Source organism: Pinus tabuliformis, chromosome 2_2, assembly GCF_031772625.1.
Source record: "Pinus tabuliformis cultivar Carrire ecotype Pingquan chromosome 2_2, CPIR1, whole genome shotgun sequence".
Classification (NCBI taxonomy): Eukaryota; Viridiplantae; Streptophyta; class Pinopsida; order Pinales; family Pinaceae; genus Pinus; species Pinus tabuliformis.
In genome coordinates this window covers 488,627,843-488,648,912 of record NC_142300.1, presented here as the reverse complement: position 1 = coordinate 488,648,912, position 21,070 = coordinate 488,627,843, and positions in this window count along the sequence as shown.

Below are 21,070 nucleotides of genomic sequence, written 5' to 3'. Positions count from 1 at the left end.
CATATTATGGACTAGTGGGATTCGCCAAGGTTTCTAAACTTTAAGATAAATTTCCATCCTTAAAATTTTCCTTGGATAGAAATCCTTATCCCATGGTATTAGGCATACATTGGGCTACCGATATGAATGGAATTATCAACTTGAAGAAGCGCAAGATAATTTTTGAGAAAAAGGCATTACGCGTGGTCGTACCGCTAGACCCTACTAAAGGCGCGTGATACACTGAGATGGTGTGCGATGGGGATATTGATGATGATCTTGATTGTATCTATAAAGTAACTGTGCGAAAACAAGATTGGGTGAATCTGACTGCCAATGGTAGGATTTCATGGGAGCACAAAAGCTCCTGTACTTCGGATTCAGATGAGGAAATAGAAAGATGGCAGAATCGGTTACATGAAGTGACAACACTCAATTGCAATACGTTGATGAAGTCACTGCATTGTGTAACAACAGAGGTGTGCGAGCTACCAATGTGTGATGGGTTGACTGCGTGGAGGAATTTTTGAGCGAATTTGAAAGCACAGTACCAGAACAATAGCGGTTTGATGCCTTGAAATGGGCATTGCACGTTACACCCACCAGATGGTGGGGAACGCATCAGGGATGTTTCGAGAATTGGTGCAAATGTAGAAAAATGATGTGTATACGATTTGGGAAACCACAGTTACTGATGAGAACCAATTGTAAGGGACAAAATAACTTGTGCGCACACCTTTCCTGATGGGTGCAGACATATAATAGTCAGTTTGTTCCAGTGTGCACTAGTGTCAAAATTGGAAGCCAAAACAGAATGCAATGGCAGAAAAGGAGGACCGCGCTACCCACTATCCAAAGAGAAGCCTTCACCAAGGTGTGCGAAGTAATGAATAGAGTACATAAGGTACGATGTATAGATTAGGACCTGCGCGTTCCCACAGTCCAATGGGCTTATAGGAAAATATGTAAAAACCAGGCCGCGAAGTCGATTCCAAGGTTGCGGAATGAAGAAGGGACTAGTATCTCTGAAGAACCTCCACAGAAGACCCCGCATGAAATAGTACCGGTGAAAGGGACAGCGCGTGAAGCCCTAATGGAAGAAATTACACAACCACACGAAGGTGAGTATGAAAGACTTCAGGAATCCATTCGGCGAGGAGACCAACAACTTTGCGAACTTGAAAAGAACCGGGTACTACTGAGAAAGAAGAGCATGTTGCTAGACGCAGAGGTCAAAAAGTTGGAAAATGAACCGAAGAAAGCTTTTATTGTTGCAAAACCCAGAATAGTACCGCCAGCCACGTACACACCTCTTGATGAATGGGAGGATTACTGCCGAGAATTAGTCAGTCTAATGCCATGGCTGGGACCATGTCTCACGCTACGTAGAAATCAGGAGAGCGAGCTACAACCAGTAGGGCAGGTGGATAGAACAATAGAAGCTTTTTCGCAGACTATCCAATGGGGTGAGATAGAGCTCTGCCAGGGTGGTGCGACCACCTAACTAGCTGATGAAGGAACAGCCTCACCACTCGAGACAGTTGAAAGAGAGTGCGGGACTATAAAACAATCTGTTTGGGAGCTGCGCAAGAACAAGAGTGTGCGCAGAGTTGTTATGTCAAAGGGCTCGTGCCCACGCACTAGGGGGTACGCTACCGCATGGATAAACTATGAAGTGACCATTGGTGTCACTATTCATGATAAGATGGTCGAATTAAGGCAAAATGGAGCGGGTGACGGACAATTAAGGCAACAGTTATGGGCAAGATTTTGGAAAATTTTCCTCTAAGGGAAAATTTATGGTTTGGATTTGGGAGGAACGGTCGCATTTGAATTTGAAAAGTGCTATAAAACTTCAAGGGCCTACCACGAAACAACACTTGGTCTTTTGAGATTTGAGCAGTTGCAGAGTGTTGAGCGCCGAGTGATTTTAGAGTCTTTGACTGTGCAATAGGCTATTTTTAGACCAGACAAAATGACTGCTACCAATCTAGCAGTACGATTTGCCGAAGATATCACTAGAGAAGCTTCACATCCCAAATTGGTTCATGATGAGCCCACGGAGGTAGGGATGATGACGGAGGTTCTGAAATCTCCACGAATACTGAGGCTGAGAAAGAATAAGCAGGTGTAGGGACCAGTCCGCATGTCCCCGCGAAATCCGCGGTTTGGTCATTTATCCATGGAGGAGAAGGGTAAGGCGGTCAATGTTGAATTAGAAGAAGAGGAGGATGACCTACAGGACCTCATCGCTACAGTAGGACGACTTGGAGGAGGATGTCCTACCTATGACATCTGCTGCAAAGATACCCGTGTACATCCCTCCGCGAAAAGGAAAAGCTAGGGTTCCCAAAGACTTCGAGGCCACGAAGAGTGCGCTACAGACCCCGCTCCTCCCTGATGGAATCACATTCAAAGGTCTACTGTTAGGCAGGGTGCCTACGTTAAAATTTGAAGATTGGGACCTCGTGGACAGTGAGATGTTGCCACACCTGGCGATGGAAAGTTTAATGGAACAGAACTCGGGGGGGCGGTGACTATTTTGGAGCCGCGAAAATGGTTGCATGGTGTGGAGAAGGCCAGGTTACTCCATCTGCGATGGATACCCCACTAACACCATGTGCCCATCACCATTTTTGTCATCAGGAAGCTGTTGTGCCTGGTGCATGATGGGTATCTATGGCTGGAGGAGCCTATTCCAATCATGGCCGACCTAATTAACAAGGTTTCTCCACTACCCTACAAAGGAAACGACCCAGCAGCAATAGGAGGGAAAAGCAGTGACTTGGCCCTCGCGGAGGTGATGAAGGCCAAGTATAAGCTCAAAAAAAAGAAGAGGGGGTGTGCAATTCCAAGCATTAAAGTTAAAGGGGTGCGCGTAGCCACCCAGTTGCTAGCATGTACGCTGATGAGAAAGTGTCATGCCGATGAAGTCCCAGTGCCAGTGGTTGCGTTGGCTGAGCAATGCACGGAGGGGGTCCAGTTCAACTGGGTGGAATTCCTCTGCGAGGAGTTTCTTACCAACTGCAAGTAGGCCCAGGAGGAGGGTAAGACATTCCAATACACGTGGTTGCTCTTATCCATCATGTTGGTAGCAAGAGAATTGCCGAAGGACAGTTAGTTCCCTGGCATTGAGCAAGATTTTCCAGAAGCCGCAAGGTAGCCTCGCTCTGGGCCACGAAAGATGCAAAGAGGATTCGCGAGGCGAAAGTGTTTTGGGTCTTCATGGAGGTGAGCATCCAAATGTGGATCAACCGAAGGTCGTGTCTCTCTCCCACGGTCTATAACAGCTTGCAGGGTGCGGCCGAGTTCAAGCTGGATATGCATAACCTGTATATCTGAGCATGAAAGGATCTCGCGCACAAATGGACGAAGCTCCCGTTCATTGCAACGTATGATGCGATATTCACGGTATTAGAGTCTTGGCCTCTATAGTGTCGCACACCCAACTTGTCTGAGTTGGAAAAGGAAGCCGTGCAGAAGCAGAAGGCAAAAGCCAAACTCCGCGTCACACAGTTGGCGGAGAGGAGGCAGAATGAGAAAGCAACTGCAGAGGTTAGGGTACAGCATGAAGTGGCATTGGCAGCTACGACACAGAAAAAGGCTGAGGAAGCAATAACTCAGACAAAGGAAACAACAACAGTATCCACATAAGAGCTCGGGGAGGGCCAAGAGATGTATAGAGAGCAGGACACAGAGGATGTGGACAAGATAGAAGAATGCATGTACCCCAGTACCACCTTGACCCAACTCAAGAGGTCAGGCGTCTCGGAGAGACCAGTCCCGCGAAAGAAAGTGAAAGCAATGAAAACCTCAATTGATCCAATCACGCTCACAAAAGATGATCTTTTTTACATCGATGAAATGGTTCGCGATGTCACTAAGGACACGCTTGAAGAAATGATGATGGAGCAGACAACTGTGTTGGGGGCACTCAGAGCATAGTTGAAGGACTTACAGGTGCGATCCCCGCGGGCAGGAATGATGGCACCATATGTCACGGCAGGAACAGCAGAGGCTAAATAGATGCCGCGTACCAGAATGACCAACACTTTTGTGTTGCCCGAAGGCGCGCTCACAGCAGCGAATGAGGGTGACAGGGCTGTGATGAGCAGAATGAAGGGCTTAGGCTTAAACTTGGCAGCCCTTCCAAGAGAAACCCTATGCCAATTGGAGAATGGGGTCACATCCGAGCTACGCTCCAGGGAAGGCCACGTGCTCTAGGTACTGAGTGAGAAGAAAATTAACATGGAATAGCTCAGCCTGTAGTGCAACAAACTGGTTGCATAGACCCGAGGATTGGGACAAGCAGTTTAGGAGGCTTGTAGTAGCATTCCAGAGTTCGTCATTTTGGTAGAGTTACCAGTGCCAGAATGCATCCACCAATTGGCGGCCGAGGATCGTGAGGCTAGGGCAGAAACGGTAAAGGTTCAGTTGGAGTTGAACCTGCAGATTGCCAAGCTGCGGTTGAAGGTGCAGCCATCCACACCCCCAGAAGTTAGAGAGCAGCGCGCCCGCACTATCCAAATGGGGTTGGAAGAAATTGGGCGCGCAGTACAAGATTGCACTAAGATGTTGGATCAATCGCTTTTCATGCTCACATCACTGTAGGAAGATCCCACCATAAAAGGCCTAGAGACAGAGGCGCGTGAATTGTAGCAACAGTATGACAGTGTCCAAGGGACCGCGCAAACAGTCTTCCTTAATCAATGGCTGGAAAAGATGCAAGAAGCAAGGGCACTGAAGGAGTAGGTGGACGCCGCAAAATAAAAAGAAGCATTTCTTAAAGCGTGCATCCAACCATGGATCGATGAAGCTTTCATGGTCATAGTGATGATTGAGGGAAAAGTGGTGCAGATGCAGGGAGTTTATGCGCTAAGGCAGGGATGTGTCCCTGCTAACTAATCTTCAGAGATACGCGTGCAACAGATACAACAAATGGCAGAACAATGTGTTGCAGACTTACGAGAAGCGCAGGATTTGCTAGATGGAATCCATGCAAAGATCGCCACACCAACTGAGTGACTTGAGGGTGAGTCATGATGTTTGTGTTGGAGGCCTGTTGGGCAGTGGATCCTCGACAGCACGTTTTTGGGGCTTAAAGCTCGGGTTTTGGGACAAAGTGTATTGTAAATACTCTGCGAATTGCGGGGAGCGTGAAGAATAGGGTTGAGTCATAGGGCTATCCACCCTTAAGTATGTAAAATAATGTATTGTAATGTCAGCCTACCCATGGTCCACGGACCATGGGATTGTATAAATAGAGCGAGGCTCTACAATGTAAAGTAGTTTTTTTGGAGTAACAAGATTGCTAGCGAAGATGAATCAATAATAGCTCTGAGTCTGTAAGTTCGAGTCTTGGGTCGTAGAAGTAGGAAGAGGCTCTGCAGCTGAGTGCGCAGAGGCCTAGTAGAGTCCACAACTGAGTGCGCAGACCCCTGCAGTTGAGTGCGTAGTGCAGGATTTGTGATTATATCTGAAAGAGAATTAATAAAGATAAGTTGATTTTGAATATTGTGTATCTGTGTTTTTGTCTATCTTTATGCATTTATACAATTTATGATTGTGTGCATTATTTATGAATGTTGAATGGTGAATGAAAATGCTAGGCCCACACAAATTAATTAATAACTATAATAATAGCGTAATAGGGATCAAAGATCAAGGTAGTACTTCTTCGCGCTCTTTACAGAGCTGCGTGAAGGCAGTTGCACAGGTTGCGAAGGATAGATAGTTGTGTGGAGTAGTGTAAGCGCACAGGTTCGGTCCGCGAACCTTCCAAAACTACATCTAGGCATCCCTAGGGTGTAGAAACCTAGTTCCAGCACCCCCCCATACTACCTCGGGTGAGACCTGAGTCCGCGCACCACAGACTGTTACTGAAAGGGACAATAGTTTCGGGATTTGTTCAGCTAAATCACCTCTGAACCTGGGTCAGGCCCATACAAGCCAACAAGATAATTTAGGGACATGTTCCCTTCTACTAGAGGATCAATAATAAATAATAATTCAACAATATATTATGGAATTATGGCACAAATTGTGGAACTCCAATGATTGAGAAAATCTAGGAATGTGTTCCACCAATCTAGGGAGCAGATCCACCAATCAAGGGAGAAGATCCACTAATCAAGGGATTTCGGTGGGAAAATCTTCATCCATCCATGGGGAATGATTCTTAATCATTTTGTATAAGTACCAAGTCAAATTTTCCTCTAGGGAATGATTGCGAAAATCTAGGAATATGTTCGCTACCATTTAATCCAAATTCCTAGTATTGTGGAGTAGATCCACTAATCAAGGTATTTTGGTGGAGAAAGCTTCCTCCATTCATGGGGAATGATTCCTAATAATTTTTTATAAGTACCAAGTTGAATTTTCCTCTAAGGAGAGATTTTCATTAGTGTTATTGTGGAGAGAGCTTGTATTTTTGTAGCTCCATTGTATTTTCTTTTAGGGATGTGATTCTATTAATGAAAATAATGAATATTGGTGTCATGTTCGGCTTCTAAATATTGTTCTCCTCCATAGGTCTCTAAGTTTCCTTGGGCTTGGCCTTCCCAGGAACCTTAGAGCCCTTTTGTATCATTTTCTTTTCTTCTTTTCATTTCTTATTCACATGCATCTCTAGTTTCTATTTCTTTCTATCTCCGCATTTAGTATTAATGATTTATTGTTGTAGGATTGAGTTAAATGGTTGATGTAAGTTCTTTTGTAGGATCAAAAGAATTATTTCATCCTTGGAAAATCTTTGGAATTTCATAGTAATCATTGAGTTGCTTGGATTATTCTTCTTATTCCCAAACTTAGATTGCCAAACCTCCTTTTTAGCAAAGAACAATAAATTTTTGCTATTTTTTAGAGCATGCTAACTAGCTTCATTTGAGTTGGTTCCATTGGAATTAGATCACAAAAACATTATAGTTCATAAAAAAAATTATCCCATTGCATTTGGACTTGATTTGGTTAGACATTTTTTAGATTTACTAGCTCACTAGTTCTCGAATTTCTAGATTTTCGACTAGTAATGTTTTTTATTTTTATTTTTTGCATGGGTTAACGTAGATATTTTCAAATGGTTCCACTTGGAATAAGGACCTAAGAAATCCTATTTAATAACAAAATTTGTCCCATCCAATTTTGATTTTATTTTCTTGGTCATTAAACCCTCACTAATTTCATCATTTCACAAGGAAAATTCTCCAAGCTTTTTGAGCAAATCCATCCATCTCCCAACTTTGGTTTTGAGTTCTGAGTGATCCTAGGAATTTTCTAACTCCATTCCACCTATCACACACCTTTATTAGGCCTCCCATCACCTCCAACACCTCACATTTTTCTCTTGGCTGTATCCTGTAGGTTCACTGTAATTCCTGCAGGATCATCCTGTAGGTTTCTAGTACATCCTGTAGGTTTTCCTGAAATGGCCTGTTTTAAGGCCGCATTGATGGAAAACCTCTAGGAAGTCACCAAAAGCCTCCCAAGGGTCTCCCAAACCATCAAACCATCTCCTAACCCTTCCATCCAACCTCCAACATTCACCTGCCACATCACCAAAGGAAATTAGTTTTCATACTTGATTTTGCATGAAAAGACAAAAAGACAAAAACAGATTTATTTCAGTCCCTTTACTTGCACATTAGTGATGTTTGATGCTTCTTACTTCCATTCTTAGATAGTAGCATTTGGTTCATGATAATTTAGCATTATTGCAAAGCATAGTTTGTTGGTAGTTAATTAGGAAATGATGTGATTTAGCATTGAATTTATGTCTCTTTCCTTGTACTTTCTTTCTTGCATTAGGTTAAGGTTCCATTTCGAACATTTCATTTTCTACAATTAGTTTAATATTTGACTTCAGTACATGCACTCCATTACATCATGATAGCAAAGGAAGGACACATTGTATGCCGCACATATAGTACCGACACCTCTTAAGTTTGTACGAAGCTCGGGCTGATAATTAAAGTCAATAGCCTTGGGAGTTGCAGCATTCTTGTTGCAATACCAAGGCATCACCAAGAAAGCACTGAGACCTTCCCTCAGAGTTGGGTGTTCATGCTGGACCAACTGGCTAGAGAAGGAAGACCATGCAACTGGTCTGTCATATTATCTCATCATCTGAATGAGCAAGCCACAAAGGCTCGACAGTAACCCGATGGTATGCATGCAGAGATTTATATGTCCACTTACATTTTAGATGCAGTCTGTGCCCGACATGAGTTCCCGGGTTTGGATTGGGGATTGTCACTGATGGAGACTGTTGTGAACATGTATTTCAAGCTTTTGTCCGAATGTAGCTTCAGAGTGATGATATAGCTGTCCGACCATTTTTTCACCCCAGTGTACAGGTCGATATTTGAACATGATCCACCCTACATGTCAGAGGAAGCAATGAAGGCATTGCTAGGCATTGCAGATTGGTATGCCTCATTGTCAGGAAAATTCATACGAGTGTTTAGTGTGGAGAAGCATTCGCATGTTATGCCAAATTTCTCCTTGGACGTGCTTGTCATGCAGGAAGTAACGTAACATATCTCGGCAGGATTAACAGCTAGACTGCAATAGGAGAAGAAGGCGCCTTGGCCTGCTCTCTTGTTGCGGATTGGGTTATATGGGATCCAATGTATCGAGCAAGCAGATGTTGAAGTAGAGTAGATGAGAAAGTATCCTTTCAAACTCCAAAGCTTCAACCCATGTGACCAATGTTACATTATGAAGGATCACTACGCAAGAGTTCAGTTCAATTGGATCCATGGGGCATGTCATTGGGCCGAGGAGGACTCATGGAGATACTGTTACAATTCCTCCAGACCCAATGAACATGTTGACTTCGCCGTAGAGTTGTTAGCAAAGCAGCATGAAGTAGCACCATGGAGAGCACCGGTAGTAGTAGCAGCAGCGGTCGAGGCAGCAGAGCCAAGCATACCTATGTGCGACAAAGGGAAGAGGAAGATTGTCGACCGCATAGAGGAGGAGCAAAGCTGCAAGTATCGAGTAGATCCACTTGTAGAACAAGAATCTATGGCTCTTTAGGCGAAGAGGTAGCAGTGCGACAAGCGAATCACATGAAGGCAGAGGGATAAGAAGAGAATGGAAGAAGAAGAGAAGGAGTTGCATGAGCTGAGGGAGCAACTCTGAAAAGAGCAAGAGCTGCGCCAACAGGAGCAGGAAGCACAGTAGCAATAGATTTAGCAGAGGGCGTATCATATGCATACAGATGAAGCAACACCCATACAAGTAGTTGATTCATCTTAACAGCTAGCATCAAGCAAACATGGTGAACCATCGCAGGGGAAAGACTTTGCTCATGAGATAGAACAGGTGCTTGAATAGTTGGATGAAGAGATGGAGAAGTAGGAGTTGGAATAGGATACCGACATCATGCATCACCATAAAGAGGTCGACTCACCTGCTTCATTGAATCCCAATGATGAAGTCTTGAATGACCAAGGAGGCACTGAGATCCTTGGTGGTTAGATGGAAGCAAAGATGCACAACATCTCCTTTGACGAATCTCATCACAGAGTTGTGCAATATCAAAGAGTACTGACTCTGGAGGACCAAACAACCCCTCCACAATTTGAAGAGCAAGTGATCGTGAGTGATGTGCACAAGCATCCATCTGTGTTGGCCACTACAACTAGAGTCTATGCCGAAGCCACTAGCTCAAGTGTTTGTTTTCTCATAGCTCAGAATGAGTGAATGGCGAAGGAACTACGATGGTCAAGAAGGGAGGAGGCTTGGTGACAATGTTTGCCCGAGCTAAATTGAAGAAGGAAATACTAGATGAAGTATTGTCCTTGGACACAGTTATGTGAGCATTGTACTGCAAGTTTGGTACTGTGCATCAAGCAATTGTTCATCTCCATGGATGGTAGCATCGATGTGCAAGAAGATAACGCATCTTGAAGAACATACATACTGTTGTTGATAACACACAAGCATGGACGATGAAGTACAAGGGAGCCCCGCTTCACTTGCCAAAGATGATGAAGGCCAATGTGGTCAAGTTGCAAGCACGTATCCAGAGTCAGATCCAAAACTATGAAGACATACCACAACTCATCACTAGAATATAGGCTTCCTATGCACGAGTATTCAAACGCATGGAGGTTATAGTGCACACTCATGTGATCCAATCACTTGGGACCCTCACCTAGGCGAAGACCAAGAAGTAGGTCTGCTAGGAGCTTGACTCGTACTTTGACGAGTTGATGCGCACCACCACTACCCCAAACTTTCCTATCAGTGAAGACATCATGTGCAAGTACGTTGCTGGTCCGACCAAACTAAAGGCAATGATGCACATGCTCACAGAGAAGTTGGACAGAGGATCCTGAGAAGTGTACCCAAACGATATGGAGGCAACGTTCAGGTTTCATACGGATGTCACAATAGAACACACGGACACTCTCAAGGAGTACCAATCTTGGCATCAATATGTCACTATTTATCAGCATGAGGATGTCGAGCAGTTGGACTTCTATGGTTGTCTAAGTTTGAATGATGTCTAGTTTGGCTTCTCCAAGCCATTGTTCACATGGGTACATGTGCATTGTAATGTTTAGTCATGTCAAGTGTAAGTCAAGTGTTAAGAGTGGATAACAGTCATAGAGTAGGTGAAGAGTCATGAGGGTAGTTGAATGGTCCCAAAGGGGAATGTCAAGGGTCACCCCACCCTTTGTTATAAATAGTCCCTCATAACTCATTGTATAGGCTTTTGGTCAACCAAGCTTCTACTAAGACTATTTTGAAGAAGGCTTGGACAATATTGTAACCCTACTTGGCTTCTCCACTGCACGGAGCTAGTACATCTCTTTGAAGGAGCAGGCGGATGTGGTTGTAATGTTCCACTGTTGGGGCTAGCAGGTTTACATGGATGTATTGTATGATTGTGGCTTGCACTTATTTATATAATAAGAGCCAACACATTTTCATGCATATGTCATCATTGTAGTTGGACTGCTCTAGTTTCTTTAATGATATGTGTTGTTTAACTTACGTACTTGTGTATGAACTGATTGAGATGCAATTATATGAATCTTGTTGTTAATGTGTTGCATATGTTGTTAATGTTGTCATCGTCCATGTCGCCTGCTCTGCCAGACATCAGAGAGACCTTTCACTTGAACCTTGATATAACAACTGTCACATTCGTCTTGGATGGATCTGTGAGTGGTGTACGTGTTATATTACCTTGTATGATGTGACTACCACATCTGAGTGGACTGATCCATCGGAAGTTGTGCATGTCCTTTGTGTTGTGTGTTCCTAGCTGAGTTGGGACTGATCCCTTTCAACCTAGAACTCACCTTCACCTCCTTCCCCCCTTCGAAGTGTTGGAACCTCTCATACACCTTCCTTGACTCACTGCATCAATCACACCCTTGCTACTGACAGAGTTATTCTACCTACCTTTGTGCGACACCACGATCAAGGCATTACCTCATGACCCACTATTGGGACTCCTACAGCAAACAGTCTGAGGTCCAATTGGGACTACTTACTGCAGAGATCCCCTTGAAATGTTGGCAGGTCCAACACTATCAACATTTGTGGCACTAGAAGGAGGGTCTGATGACAAGTAGTGTCCTCCCATCCAGTTTTGAACCTTTGCATATCTTTCATGGAGTCTTGCATTCTTATTCCCCTGAGGTGTTTTTCGAATCATGAAGATGTCTCCACCTCGGGGAAGATTTTTGATCTCTTGTCCACTCACACGTATGATGGTCAAGGTGTAGTGGCCTGGCATGAGCACTTACATAACTTTATTTCCATGATTCATGAGGAAGATGAGTTTTCTCACGAACATGCTAGTTTGTTGCTTACATACACACTTCGTGAATCTCCATTTCGTTGGGTGCTTAGCCTACTGGCTGACACTGTGCAATCATTTTATCACTTCTATGATCTTATTGAATACATGTTCTATCATTTTGATCCAGACCATCTTGACTAGAAACTGTTACAACAATGGAGGGCTCCGCATGAATCCATTATTGATTTTTGGCAGCGCTTTCGTGACTTGCAGTTTCAAGATCCGAGGATCCAAATGAAGTTTCCTTATGTTTGGGACCGCTTTGAGTACTATCTTAAGAAATTTTCCCATCCCAAGAGAAATCTTGAGATCAAGCCTTGCTCAACCTTTTTCATTGATGGAACTGTGCAATCTCATGTGGGAGAAGGAACTGTCTCAATGGTTTATCCGCCTTCCTCTCAATCAACAGTTCCACCATCGCCCAGTGATGTTGAGGATCATGTTTGTACACCTGTTCATCCTTCTCACAGATTTGGTTGTGAGTCCTTCGAGTTCCCATATGCATTATTTTCTTCGACCTCCATCTTCCCACTCAGGTGTTCCTCTAGATGGTGTTGTCTTTTGTGCGTCCATTCCGTGCTCTTCACTTGTTGTGAACAAGGAACAACCCACTGACAGAGTTCGTGTTGCACAAACAACATGTGTTGTCATTCATGAAGAGTATGAGTGGGATCTTGAACATCAAAACTCAGTGAAGGATGACTCCCTTATGTCTGAGCCCCCTCCATTCTTTCCTAGCCTCTTTGGTGAACTTTCCATCTATGATTTTGCATGTGCGTCTTCATCCATGGATGCATCCATTTTTTATCACTCACAGGACTCACTGGATGTTAGTCCATCATTCAACAACGGAGAAGATTAGTTATTCATTGAAGATCCCCTTGATCCTTCATCTATCTTTTCCAAAAACACAGAGGATGAGTTTGTTCGCTTTCCAAAAACTGTGATTGATTTTTCTAATGGTGGCAGTCGTGATCCACTTGCTCTCAATTTTGATCACGATCACAAATCTATCACAGTTGATCTTTTGAAGCCACCAGTGTATGATGATCTACCTGATGATGAAGTTGAGACACCCAAGACTCTCAAGGCACTTCAGCTCGAGCTGATGGTTATGTCAGGCCCTCGACCTCTTGAGGTTAGTATCACTTCCGATCATGAAATCATTCAATCGCCCAAGGCTCCTCATCACTCATCTATGTGCATTGAAGATACATCTCACACACATATCACACTTCCTCTACTCGAACTGCACGATCCCATTGCTGATGCTTTGGAGGAATCTTACATTGCAAACACTCATTCGTGACACAATTTGTCTTTCTTTCTTTCATTTTCTTGCATGTCATAGTCAAGAGTGTGCTTATGGTTCAAAGTTTCATGTAGTGTCACATGACACCATGATAAGTCCACGAACTATTTGTCATGCTCCTACACTCACTTATGTCAAGTCAGCACTTTGAAACACAAAGTGTGTTTGTCTTCATTGTTATATCTTTCTTGCTTACTGGTTCACACAACTAGGTTGCTCGCGGACCAAGCCTTCACCAAAATGGGTCTACCAATGATCCGGTGGCTTCATTGGAAGTATCACTTCACATGATCAGGCTCATGCACTCTTAGTATAGGAGTAGGAGTAGTGTTCTTTCAGTTGTTTACTTGCATGCTTGTTTGCTTATGTGATTTGTTTGCATGTTTGTTTGCTTGTTTGTTTACTTGCTTTGCTTTCACTTTAGCTTCTACTATTTCTTTGCTTTGATGTTTGTTGGTTCATTTGTTTCATTCAAAGGTTAGCATTGCATGAAACCATGTATGACTCTTGAAGTGAGCTGGGTAAACTACAAGACGACTTGTACAGCTATCACTACTTGGTTATATTTCATCTTGCCTCTGGATGATGAGCTTGTTACTCTTAGTCCATGATACGTCGAAGGAAAATACGTACTCTTCTAAGTGAACCTTGGTGTAAACACAATGCTTACGCACTAACTAGTGTCACCTTCTCTAGTCGATTGTTTTTGGGTTAAGCCTTGTCAGCTCAGTCAAGTAGAGTAAGGTGAGGGGGAAAACCTCAATAGGCATGTTATAGATATAATAAGCTAATTCTCTATTGGAACAACCTCCTCTTCTCTCAATAAGTTGGGATCCCTCTTCTGCCTCTGAATTGAATAAGTGCTAGTCAGAGTGAAAATGAAAAATAAAAAGTCAAAAAATTCAAAATGAAAAATAAATAAGGTGAAAGAAGAGAAAGGATTCCTGTGCAGGGAGGTGATGCAAGTAACTCTACCGGTGTACTGACCAGGTTCACTGGCAGTGGAGCCATGCCTGTGTTCCTATGTGACTCCATCGAAGAACTATCTAGGCCTGCTATCAGTGGAGCAACACCAGATATGAAACTAAGACTCTAATGACCATACTGCTTTTGTGCATATATACCCCTCAACCCCAATCGAAAGAACTGTGTTGCCTTGGCTTGGAATGTGTGTCAATAGACCAAGGTCTTGGTGGATGCTACATCTTACAATCAAGTTAGTGTGAAACCAAGATGAGCTAAGAACTAAACAATACTTTCGGAGGTGTTAGACTTGCTTTTCACGAACAAGGTCTATGCAGAGAGATGGAGTTCTACCAGTGTGTCGCCAAGTGTTGTAGCAGCTACAACCACCCTCCAAAATTTTTCCTTAGCCTGTTTTGGAGCCTCCCTACCAACCTTACTCAACACTTTGTCTTGCTTCGTCAAGTACTCAAGCTTTAGTGTTTTCCTCACACAAAGGCAACCTATCGATCATAGTTGATTCATTCCCCTCATAGGCTGATTACCTAGACTTGGTCCAACTGCAGGCTGAGCAACTTCTCCTCGAAAATTGCACATTTCTAGAGGGCAGCTAGCCTCCCCTCCAGGAATTATGCAATCTTCTCTAATAGCTTGCTAGGCTCCAGGATTGCGCAATCTAGCCAGCCAACCCCCCCAACAGGATTTGTGCAAATTTTCCTAGTAGCAAGCTGCTCTAACCAGAAATTGTGAAAACCTCATGGGCAGTCAGCCCATCTCCAAGCCAGGAATGCATATTTTTCCGAAGTAGTTGAGCACTCACATGCATCAACATTCTGGTTGACTAGTTCCACCCGGGACTGAGGAAACTTGAGTTGCATGCATGGATGACTTGATCTTCCTGGAATAGCAAGAGACAACATGAAAAAGGCATCCCATGATTTAGAGATCTTTTTTTAGCAGCCGAGGGTTACATGCAAAGTTGTTTTAGAAGTTTCCATCCAAGTGTCGCTTTTTCCTAGATTTTTGGCATGCGCGTCATGAGACCAAAATTATTTATTTGATGCATCAGAGCTCATTCATTCACATCGATCTTGGAGCTCTGACATCCCACAACACATCCAAGACTCTTTGACACATTTGGCTTAGATATTCACAGGTAAGTGGCCTCAGCTTGTCTTTTTCAACATTTCTGTCACTTTTTGTGTATTTTCTTGTGTGAGTGTTGTTTTCTTAATTTCTTTGAATGCCTACTGTTGTTTACATATATTCTGGCTTTTCCTAGATCTACTTTAGTTTTCATTGTTATCCCACCATCGTCACATGCATGAAATTGTTTTGCATGGATAGTCACCCAATCGGTGAATGACCTCACTCACATGCATGTTGATCTATTTTCTAAATCTTCCATTCATGTTTTACATGCACTTTTTATCACTTCTATTATCACTTAGTTTTGCCATGCATTTCATCAATTTACTTGCTTTCAGTTGCCCGTTGGCAAGTCGGGCCAACCTTGGCCCAGTCTCTGCCTTCACCAAGGCTAGATTGCGCAATCTAGGGAAGGAAGGCTCACCTTCCTCTCCAGATTTGTGCATTTTGGCCCATCAGTGGCCTCTTGGACTATTTTTCACATTCCTGGAGGATAGTGGTTGCTTGGACCAAGAAATTGCCCAAATTTGTCCCTTGGCCAATAGTCCTTCTTAGCTAGGATTGTGCATTTCACAATCCCAGCAACAACTGCCCAATTGGATTGTGCATTTCATAGATCCAATAGCTAGTCTAGCCTCACAGACAACCGAGACTGCCTTTTGTGCAGTTCTGGTAGCCAATCACTCAGCCTCCTAGTGAAATTTGCACAATGTTGCTCATCAATTTCCCAGGTATGTGTTGTGTCCTTCCACAAATTTGCTTTGTTTTCACTGACATATTTCTTGCCATGCATGCTGCTTATTTCCAGATATTTTAGGTTTTCATCTGTCTCAATGTCTTCTATGAGAATAGGATCTCAGGACACTAGTGGTATGGTAGCTAGAGAACCAGCTGAGTAGGTGTCCTCTGGTTTGTCGGTCTATGAAGATACGAATTTGTATCTAGACAAGGACGTCAAACTAAAGTGGCAATAGGTGAGTGAAACATTCACATGTACTTTTAAGGAAGACCTTGAAGACCATCCGACGTACATGAACATCCATAAGTCTAGCTTGTATCAGATTGCATGCAGATACCCCGCATTCCCATGCGTGGATATGATTCACTGGATCGTCTCTCACACTGACCCCGAGACGATGACCTTGAGTAGTGTCAGTGGGATGAAGCTTGCAACATTCTGGGCATGAGATTATGATGAGATGTATCAAATGCCCAAGCCCATGACTGTCATGACTCCCCCGTTCAATTTTTCCAACAGCAGAGGCCACTCAAGAGACATTCTGAATGATTGGGTAAAGGAGCCAGCTCGTTTCAGGATGACACCCAATCAAATTTATAAGATGAAGATATTGAGGAAGGCATACCAATACTTGGTCATATTCGCATGTCGACTGAGTGGCCAAGCAAGTACTGAGACCTTCCCTCAGATTTTGGTGGCCGTGCTGGACCAACTAGCTAGAGAAGGATGGTCATGCAACTGGTCTGACATACTAGTTCATCAGCTAAAGGAACAAGTCACGAAGGCTCGACAGTCACCCGATGGTATGCATGTAGAGATTTATATGTATTCTTACATTTTATATGTATTATGTGCTCAACATGAGTTCCCAGGTTTGGATTGGGCATGGTAATTGACAAAGACTGTTGTGAACATGTTTTTCAAGCTGTTGTGTGAATGCAGCTTTAGAGGAGTGATCATACAGTTGTCTAACCATTTTTTCACCCCAGTGTACAAGTTGATATTTGAACGAGATCCACCCTGCATGTCAGAGGAAGCAATGAAGGCATTGCTAGGCATTGCAGCTTGGGATGCCTCACCGTATGGCCTGTTCATCCGAGTGTTCAATGTGGAGAAGTCTTAGCATGTTCTGCCAAAGTTCGCCTTGGACGTGCTGATCGTGCAAGAAGTAGCGTACCTCATATCGGCAGGATTGATAGATAGACTATAGCAAAATAAGAAGACACCTTTGTCCACTCTCCCATTGTGGATTAGGTTATATGAGATCTAGAGTATCAAGCAAGTGGATGTCAAAGTAGAGCAAATGAGGAAGTATCCTTTCGACCTTTGAACCTTCAACCTATATGATCCACATTGCATTGTGAAGGATCATTGTGCGAGAGTTTAGTTCAGCTGGATCCATGAGGCATGTCATTGGGCTGAGGAGGTCTCATGGAGATACTGTTACAATTCCTCCAGACCTAATGAATAGGTCGGCTTCTCTGTAATGTGCTTAGCCAAGTAGCATGAAGCGGCACCAGGGAGAGCACCATCAGTAGTAGCAGCAATAGTTGAGATAGCAAAGCCAAGCATACCTGTGCACGAAAAAGGGAAGAGGAAGATTGTCGACTGCATGGAGGACAAGCAAAGCTACAAGTTTCAAGCAGTTCCACTTGTAGAAAAAGTAGTTATGGCTATTTAGGCGAAGAGGTAGCAACGTGACAAGTGAATCATGCGAAGGAAGAGGGATAAGAAGAGAATGGAAGAAGCAGAGAAGGAGTTTCTTGAGCTAAGGGAGAAACTCGGGAAAAAATAAGAGTTGCGCCAACATGAGAAAAAAGTGTAGCAACAGTAGATTCAATAGAGGGTGCATCATGTGCAGATAGACGGAGCAGTGCTCGTACAAGTAATTGATTCATTTGAACAACTAGCATCAGGCGAATAGGGTGAACCATTGCGGGGGAAAGACTTTGCTCATGACATAGAACATGCGCTTGAACAGTTGGATGTAGACATGGAGCTGCAGGAGTTGGAATAGGATACCGACCTCAAGCCTCACCAAAAAGAAGTCAACTAACCCACTTCATTTCATCCCAATGATGAGCAAGTCTTGAATGACCAAGTAGGCACTGGGATCCTTGATGGTCAACCAGAAGTAGGGATGCACAACATCTCCTTTGGTGAATCCCATCACAGAGTTGTGTAGTCTCAGAGAGTACCGACTCCGAAGGACCAAACATCCCCTGTGCAATTTGAAGAGCAAGTGATCGTGACTGATCTGCATAAGAATCCAGCTGTGTTGGCTGATGAAACTAGAGTCTATGCTGAAGCCACTAGCTCAAGTCTTCATTTTCTCATAGTTGAGAATGAGTGAATGGTGAAGGAAATACAGGTGGTCAAGCAGGGAGGAGACATGGTGACAATGTCTGCCTGAGCTGAACTAAAGAAGGCAATACTAGATGAAGTATTGTCCTTGGACATAGTTATGCAAGCATTGTACTCCAATTTTGGTACCGTGCATCAAGTAGTCGTTCATCTCCATGGATGGCAGCAACAATGTGCGAGAAGAGCACACATATTGAAGAACATACATACTACTATTGATAACATGCAAGAATGGACGATGAAGTACAAGGTAGCCCCACTTAAATTGCCAAAGATGATGAAGGGCAATGCGGTCGAATTGCAAGCACGTATCCTGAGTCAGATCCAAAACTATGAAGACCTACCGTAACTCATCACTAACATACAGGCTTCCCATGCACAAGTATTCAAAAGCATGGAGGTTATAGTGCACACTCATGTGATCCCATCACTTGGGATCCTCACCCAAGCAAAGGCCAAGAAGAAGGTCTGGCGGGAGCTTGACTCGTACTTCGACGAGTTGATGCGCACTGCCACCAGCCCAGACTTGCCTATAAGTGAAGACATCATGCGCAATTACGTTGTTGGTCTAGCCACACTAAAGAAAATTATGCACATGCTCAAAGACGAGTTGGATAGAGGAGCCCAAGTAGTGTACCCAGGAGGCATGGTTTAGGTTTCAAACGGATGTCACAATAGAACACATGGATACTCTCAAGCACTACCAATCTTGGCATCAATATGTCACTATTGATCAGCATGAGGATGTCGAGTAGTTGGAATTCTATGGTTGTCTAATTCCGAATGATGTCTAGTTTGGCTTGTCCAAGCCATTGTTCACATGGGTACATGTGCATTGTAATGTTGAGTCATGTCAAGTGTAAGTCAAGTGTCAAGAGTGGATGTAACATTCATAGAGTACGTGAAGAGTCATGAGAGTAGTTGAACGGTCACAAAGGAGAATGTCAAGGCCCCACCCTTTGCTATAAATAGTCCCTCATAACTCATTGTATAGGATTTTTGTCAGCCAAGCTTCTGCTAAGACTATTTTTAAGAAGTCTTGGACAATATTGTAACGCGCCTTGACTTCTCCACTACATGAAGCTAATACATCTCTTTGGAGGAGTAGGTAGATGTGGCTATAACATTCCATTGTTGGGGCTAGCAGGTTCACATGGATGTATTGTATGATTGTGACTTACACTTCTTTATATAATAAGAGCCAACACATTTTCATGCATATGTTGTTATTGTAGTTGGACTAATCTAGTTGCTTTAATGATATGTGTTGTTTAACTTACATACTTGTGTATGAATTGATTCACATGTAATTATATGAATCTTGTTCTTAATTTGTTGCATATGTTGTTAATGCTATCACCGTCTATGTCAACTACTCTACCAGACATCAGACAGACCTTTCACTTGAACCTTGCTATAACAACTTTCGCACTCATCTCAAACTGATCTATGAGTGTTGTACGTGTTATCTTACCTAGTATGATGTGATTGTCGCATCTAATTGGACTGCTCCGCTGGAAGCTTTTCATGTCCTTTGTGTCATGTGTTCCTAGCCAAGTTGGGACTGATCCCTTTCAACCTGGAACTCACCTTCACCTCCTTCCCTCCTTCAAAGTGTTGAAACCTCTCATACACCTTCCTTGACTCACTACATCAGTCATACCCTTGCTACTGATAGAGTTATTCTACTTGCCCCTGTGTGACACCACGGTTAAGGCATTACCTTATGATCCACTGCTAGGACTCTTACACCAAACGTTTGATGTCTAATTGGGACTTCTTACCAGGGAGATCCCCTTGATATGTTGGCAGGTCCAGCACCGTCAATAGTAGGTCAATGAAAATTTTGTATTAATTGCATGCATGCTATAACAAGGCAACAATAATGCTAAGCACAAATTTTGGCTACATTTGAGAGGCCACATGCCCTTGTAATATGGAAGACCCCATGCAAGGTAGTTGATAGCTTGCCAATACTTGAACCTGTTGTGTTTATTGGATTGATAGTCTGTATCCATAGAAAATTTTAGGGGTGAATCTTAGCCCATGGGCAAAATGACAAACACTCTAACTTGGAACTAGACCACACATTTCCTTACCAAAATTATGTGTGTTGGTACCAAGTTGTAATAAACACACAATAATTATAATATAACAATTAAAACAATAAATGAATTGACATATATTAACTAAAGTACATGACTAACCTCTCAACCATTGTGACTAGTCAATGCTAAGTACACCATCACATGGCTTTGTAATTATATCATTCATCTCATATCCTCCCTTTTTTTTAATACATGAGAAATATATTTATATTCCATATGAGGAATATACATATTTCAGTCCTCGAGGGATTGCTTAGACAACAAGCCTCATAGCCATTACAAGAAATACTCATTATGAGTTCAACACATTGTCACATGTAGGATTTCTCCCTACCACCTGCGCTAAAACTAATTGACATTCCATGAGAAATACCTTTATATTCCATATAAGGAATATACTTTTTTTGCTTCTTGATGGATCGCTTAAAAATTCTTGAAGCCATTACAAGAAGTACTCATTATGAACCTTGTTATCCCTTTACAAAGTCTTTATTATTCAGTGAAATATTCACCAAGATCTTGCGAGATTTTATAATTCAGTGAAAGATTCGCCATGATTTTACAAGATAATATAATCTGGTGACAGATTTTCCAATATCTATATCTATATCTATATCTATATTATATTATTGATA